Source organism: Blennius ocellaris, assembly GCF_963422515.1.
Source record: "Blennius ocellaris genome assembly, chromosome: 2".
Lineage (NCBI taxonomy): Eukaryota > Metazoa > Chordata > Actinopteri > Blenniiformes > Blenniidae > Blennius > Blennius ocellaris.
Genome location: NC_137651.1, coordinates 4,454,252 through 4,461,340, shown reverse-complemented (window position 1 = coordinate 4,461,340; position 7,089 = coordinate 4,454,252).

The following is a 7,089-nucleotide window of genomic DNA, read 5'->3' as shown; positions in this document are numbered from 1 at the left end:
TGTGTGTGTGTGTGTGTGTGTGTGTGTGTGTGTGTGTGTGTGTGTGTGTGTGTGTGCGTGTGTTTGCACTGATTTGATGGTGTGCCGGTGGGGAGCTGATTGGATGGATTGTGTTTGTTCTCACATCTTTTTGCTGCTGGTTGTATCATCAGGTCCACTTTTTTTTTGTGGACACTTCAAACAAGAATTTGGATGCTGAATATCTCTTATCATTAGGTACGTCGCTGTATGCAAATAATCTATCTCTATATGTCCACAGACTCTCCCTGGCTGATTCTTTATCTATAAATCTATTCTTAGGGATCTCCTGTCGTTTCTGTGTAGAAACCTCTTAAAAGACGGTCTACGCTCGGAGATCACCTCACAGATCCTCAGAATAAGAACTGAATTTGGTAGATGTTCTGTCCTGTCTACCTGGAATGAGGTGCAGTAATCAGAACTCTTTGGAGAAATCCAGTATGATTCTAAAATATCTAATAATTCTCCTGTAATGTGATATATTCACATTTGGTGAATATACCAGAATCAATTCTAGAATAGACCAGAGTAGCTTTAAAAAAAGAGGAGATAAAAAGCAGTGAAAGTACTTTTTGCCTTCATCATAAAGCAACTTTCATTCAACCATACATTTATCTTCTGAACTAAAGTGGCCTCGAGCCAGGTCATGTTGAGAAAACACATCTCGGTAGGGTCAGGTAGAACATGCAAACCATACAGAAGGACTCCAGCTTCAATTCAAACCTTGAGCCTCTGTGTCAGACGGCAGTGCGAACCACTACACCACAGTGCTGCCGACCACTGCTCATATCACAAAAATAAAAACAGTATTATTGATTTGAACTCTTCCCCCTAACCAAATTCTCTGCAACGTTTACCCTGCGTTACATCACTCCTTTTCTCTCTTTCCCTGGCTTAATTTTGTTGTTTATATTGATAACTGTCATGTGTCGATTGCTTTGCTCCCGAGAGAGAGAGAGAGAGAGAGAGAGAGAGAGAGAGAGAGAGAGAGAGAGAGAGAGAGAGAGAGAGAGAGAGAGAGATGCTGCTGTCCATCTCCATAGCGGAAGTGACACTGACTGAGGAAACTGACATCATATCTTATTTGAGTCCTGTTACTTTTCTTTATTCCTCTGTCTGGACTCACTGTCTTTGTCTTTACCTCTCTCTCTCTCTCTCTCTCTCTCTCTCTCTCTCTCTCTCTCTCTCTCTCTCTCTCTCTCTCTCTCTCTCTCTCTCTGTCTCTCTCTCTCTCTCTCTCTCTCTCTCTCACACACACACACACACACACACACACACACACACACACACACACACACACACTGTGAACGTCTTTGAGCTGCAGCGGCAGCAGATTGTAATGACGGCAGATGACGTACGGTGGTAAAAGAGGAAGGGGGGGGGGGCACAAGCAAAACACAACTTTAGAATTGCTGATTCTAGAATATGAGCACATCCACATTAGGACAGTAAGACAGACACATCCAAACACAGACATACAATATGTATGAGGACAAAAACACAAGTCCCTTCAACAGTAAGGTTAGGATTTAGATTAAGCAGGTAGTAGAAATAGTTAAATGTCTCATACAGTTTTCCAACAATTTTAAATCAGTGTCAGAGTTCCAACAGCATTGTATTCAAAGTGTATTTCCACAAATCCAGCTTTGGTCCTGAATCTCAGCCAGTCTAAAAGTCCTTCTCGTGATTCTACTGAGAACAGGCAGTTTCTATGTATGTACCTTTAAATGCTAACAAGCAGTGTCTGTTTTCCTGTAGTATTTGCAAGGAGGAAACAAATGGCACCTGCTTATAATTTTAGAGGGTCAAAGTGACTATCCACTACCAGACGGCATGGTTATCTCCCCACATGATGTCATGAAGGGAAAATCTCAGAATCAATCTGTATGAGCACGCATTTACTAAAAAGTAGAGCGAGCAAGCGAGGGACATGACAGACTTTCTTCACGTCTGGGGCATCATACACTGGGACACATATTACTGTTCGAGAACCAGTTATATAGTGCATTTTCTATAATTAGAGATCTTTAAGGTCAGAGTCATCCTGCTGGAATTGATTCTAAATCAATGCATTGTTCCATAAAGCAGTGCACACATGTATGTGATGCAAGTTCATGGGTAAAAAACTGAGAGTACTATATACCAGTGGGGCCTGATCTACCTTGCAGAGTCCCACACCTCTTTAAGCGTAGGTAAGGTTAGCAGTTAAATGATTATTATTGTTTATTTATTTATTTTTACAGCAGGATGAAGCTTAAACATGAGGTGTGAAGCATCATTTGTATGTAAGCACAGCAAATCAATTAGCACTTGCCAAAACTTTAATCATATTTTTAAACATGATAGATGATTTGGCTTGTTTTCAAATGTTATTTACTTATTTTTTTATAGTCCTTGATTTTCCAGTATATCCTTGAATCTAGATTTAAACATCTTATTTCAAGATTTCTTATCAAGTCTCTTATATGTTTTATTTGGGCTACCCATTGTCACTGTGTTTGTGTGTGTGTGTGTGTGTGTGTGTGTGTGTGTGTGTGTGTGTGTGTGTGTGTGTGTGTGTGTGTGTTGTGTGTGTGTGTGTGTGTGTGTGTGTGTGTGTGTGTGTGTTTTGGAGGGGGTGGGGGGTAGATGAAGTTATTACTGTTTTATGGGCTGTAATCTATTTACTCACATATTCATGTAATGGTCATTTTCAGGTCTCAGTAAATGTAAGGTGATGTCATTGTCTTAGACTTATTGAGGAATTTGCAATAGATGAATTTATAGTACAAATGCAGAAAATGAAACAGGCGTTTGGGTACTGATCAACACTGTTATCTTACAACTGCAGAGCTCCAGAGCTGTTTTCTGGTTTCCTGCCTGTTTCTGTCAATGTGTTAATTTAAAGAGTCCAACCAAGTGAGATGGATTACAGCCACTAGAGTCCCAGTGAAACGGTCTCACAGGGTCGTGTGTCTCGTTGAAATTTCAAGAGGTGCGTTCCAGATCTGATTGACATTTTCAGCAGCCAGTCGTGCTGTTTGCGTGTCACACACACACACACACACTGACACACACACACACACACTGGAATTGTCAGTATACTTTCTCTATAAAGCAGGATTTTTTTTTTCTCCACTTTTTTCATCAAGGCCACATGTGGAAAAATACACAAACAGGTCACTCACTTGAGTTGAGGTATATGTATATATTACTTCATTTGGTTTATTATCACGGCACCCAAATATATATTTTTTTGCTATTACTATACAATTATAAAATAAAATAAATGAAAAATCTTAAAATCAAATTAAAAGGAGCAAAATTAATTAGGTTGCAGGGGTGTGTGTTGCGTGGCTGGCCACAAAAAAGTGTGTGTGTGTGTGGGTGGGGGGGATGTTCAGGGGTCCCCCCTGGGAAGATTTTGAAAAAAATAGACCTTAGATGGTGCTATCTAATGCATTGTGGAATACTAAATACCGTACTGCATTGTAACGTGATACATTGTGGGACCAGTTGATATTGAGTAATAAACATATAAACCAATATAAAGATGTATACTCTATTTATACATATATACAAAGATACATACAAAATAAAATTTAACTTCAGGAGCCACATACAGTCCCGTTTCATCCTGAGTAGGCTGGACTAGTAAAATATTGCTATAATAACCTTTAAAGGCTACACACACGTTTTGCTTTGTTGTGGCACACAGTGTACGTTATGAAACTACATGTTTATTATGTCTATAATTTTGCAAGCTGAAACAATTACTACTGAAAATGACTACAGTCTCAACATGGAGCTTATTTTAAATGAAACATTCTGGTGCAAAATAAGTGAAATGTCAAAAAAAAGACCTATAAATCCTATATTACCACCTTGCTTGGTGCCCTGTACAGGTTCCACTGTACACATCTTTGAGACAGCTTTGAGCTAGCTGTGCACTGTTTGGTTTTTTTGGCTGTCTTTTTTTTTTAATTGACTGTCCAAGCGATGGCTGGCGCCAAGCCAAGTTTCATCTTTGGGCCATATTCCAGTATATTTTTGGAATTATTTCTGCAATTAAAAATGAATGGCAGGCCACAGTTGGCCTGCGGGCCGTAGTTTGGACACCCCTGCTATAACGTCTTAGTATATGAGCAGATTTTATCATACAAACAATGAAGGCTTTTCTTCTCAACCATTCATGTAAAATCATACAACCCCTGAATGTCATTCTCATTGTAATAAATGATCCATCTCATTTTGTCAAACTAGAATAATTTTGGACGCCAGCCCTTTGCCCCGCACGCATAAACTACATAAATGGGAATGTGAAAAAAAAAAAAAAAAACAGGCCTGGTTTCAGAGGATTGAACAGATGAATGGAGACTAGTGGGCGTTGGAAACAAAAGACTCTTTACATTTCTGTTTTTTCAGGTCTGCTCACGCAGACTTACCTCATCATATTTCCACTTTTGGAAATAATTTCGGTCTGCAACTTCATCTCCAAGTGAGCACATCTGTTTTACTCAGACTGTGACGATCAGGAAAACTCTTTGTATCCTCGTCAGGCAAATTCACTTTATTTTTTCCTTTTTATTTATTTTTTCTCTTTTTCGAGGAATAGATTTTGGATTTCGGCCAGCGAGGATGACTTATTTATACCAGTGCTTTCCTTTGAATTGCTGCTGTCTGCCAGACTTATCGTCTTTCAAAGGGCAGAGGCTGTTTAATGTTTGATGTCTGGTGGTTTGTAGTTTAACGTTTGTAGAATGCTGGGATTCTGGAGGAATGTACAAATTGTTTGACCCATATTTATTTATCAACACGTGTTTGGATTGTAAGCTGAAGGTTATGAGGTATTTTACACTGTTGTTACACTGCAAATGTCTTTTTTTAGTAACTCCTCAACTTTGTTTTGGACCTTTTTTCACAGTATTATATTTTTATCTTTTTATTTGCGATATGAAGCGTCAGAAACTAGCAGTTAGCATTGTTTTAGTTTCAGCATCCTCCTGGTGGGGGGGGGGGGTTAGAGAGAGAGAGAAAGAGAGCGAGAGAGAGAGAGCGAGAGAGAGACTGCTGGCTCTCTCTCCTAGTCAGACCTCCAGCTATCTGCTCGTCAGCAGAAGGAGGGAATGTGATCGTGACAGGTGCAGCCAACTAAAATAGGAGTGAAGGGGGGGAAACCCAGAGTGGATTGGCGGAGGCGTTGTAAAGAGGGATGGGGGGGGGGGGGGAAGGGAGGTTGTGAAATAATAAAGTGTGAACACAGAGAAAAACATGAGCGAGATGTGGAAAGAGATAGAGCGGAATGAGAGTCGGTGTGATAAATGAAAATGAACTTCTTTTATGTACAGCTGAAGGATTCATCTGCCTGACAATAAGCTCTTCTCATCGCCTCATCTCCATTATCAAGTCATTACACCACATTAGAAGTAGAATGAATGCGGATACAGTAGAATATCTAATATTCGTTTAGCCACCGGTTCGTTTTCATGTCTAATACCTAGATGGTTTGGTCTTTTATTCGTGTATAACTAAACTAAAAAAATAATATTCCTTGTTTGGAGTATCGTTCTCAGCTGGAGGAAACCTGAGGCTTGACAGGATATATTTATGAGCTGTAACTACAAGATCGAAACATTTCAGTAGGCTATGTACTGGCGCACCTTCAGGGAATTTAGGTTTGTTGTGACGCAGGTGTGCAGAACTAAACAAGCAACCCTTTTTTTCTATCTGACAAAGTGAAGTGTTCAACGCAGGTGCAGTTGTAAATCCCATTCTTACATATTTATTTGATTCTACATGCATTTATGTATTGATTTACCTGTCTACGATTTACTGTCAACTCTCTCCATATACATTCATCTTTCTCCCTTTATACCAATTTGACTTTCTGTTTCTCATTCTCTCTTCTGTGTTTCACTTCATCTATAGCTTTCTATTTCTCTTTTTGTTGTCTTTCTCTTCTGCTTTCTCTTTTTCCTCCACCAACTTTCTCTTTCCCTCTCTCTGTCTCTTGTTACATGTCAGTACTGTACTTTTCACCAGAATCCTCTGCAGTCTTTGGCACCACAACCTCACTCGCAAACAACTGCAGAAAAGAACGACAATAAATATTTTATGTGTGCAGCGTTGGCCTGTTTCTAAAGCAGCGTTTCATCCTCTGAAGTTGTCTTGTTCACACTGTTTGAAGGCACCTCTCTCTATTCAGTCCGCCTCAGTCAGTTGTGTGTCTTTATGTAACCGCAGACTAACTTGATATTGAGAGCGAGGCTCTGCGGGGGGTCACAGCAGCTGTTGCTGTTTTTCTGCCTTGCTGAAGACGGTTCTTTATGAATCAGGTTGTGTGTTTTGGGGTCGCTGTGGCAGGCTGAAAATTGAATCCGAGGCCATCAGATGCCTCCCTGATGTTGATAGTACATCGCGATGGATCACATCTTAAAGCCCTGAAGTGGTTTTGGAATGATGCTGAGGGGAAATCACTCTTCATATGTAGATTGTTCAGCAAGTGAAACCTAAAGAACACAAGCCAGGCTGGTAATTTAAAGGGCGTGGGTGCCAGAAGGAGCTCGGCTCTCTGTGGTGGAGGTTGCTGATGAAGCACCTGTGTCGTCTGTTTCACTTGTCAAAGGGGAATCCCATCAACGTTTCTCCTCTGCCTCCCCACCCACATACTGTGCAATGTGCTCTCCCTCACTCTTTTTATTTCTGCACAGAAACAATCCATTTCTGGGGTGGCCTGCATCAGCGCAGCTTAATGAGAAGTTCAGACAAATATCTCTGCAAAGGAAGATTTATTTTTGTATATATGTGATAAGAATTATTGGGCTCCTTGGAAGGTAAAACTTCAGAGTCTTCAGTGGCCTGAAAAGCTGAAATACTCTGAATGACCGAAATTGGAAATGTTCACTATTGCAGTTAGAAGTCCATTGTTTAAACAGCAAGATTTGAGGGCTTAAGAGCATTAATGGAATATACAGTATTAAGCATGAATACACAGTGTAAGGCTTTGTACCTTAACAGCTTTAAAAATTCAATGCAGTTGATCAATATTGTGATTAAAGGCTTCAAAGGGCCATTGATATTTGCAATATTTAC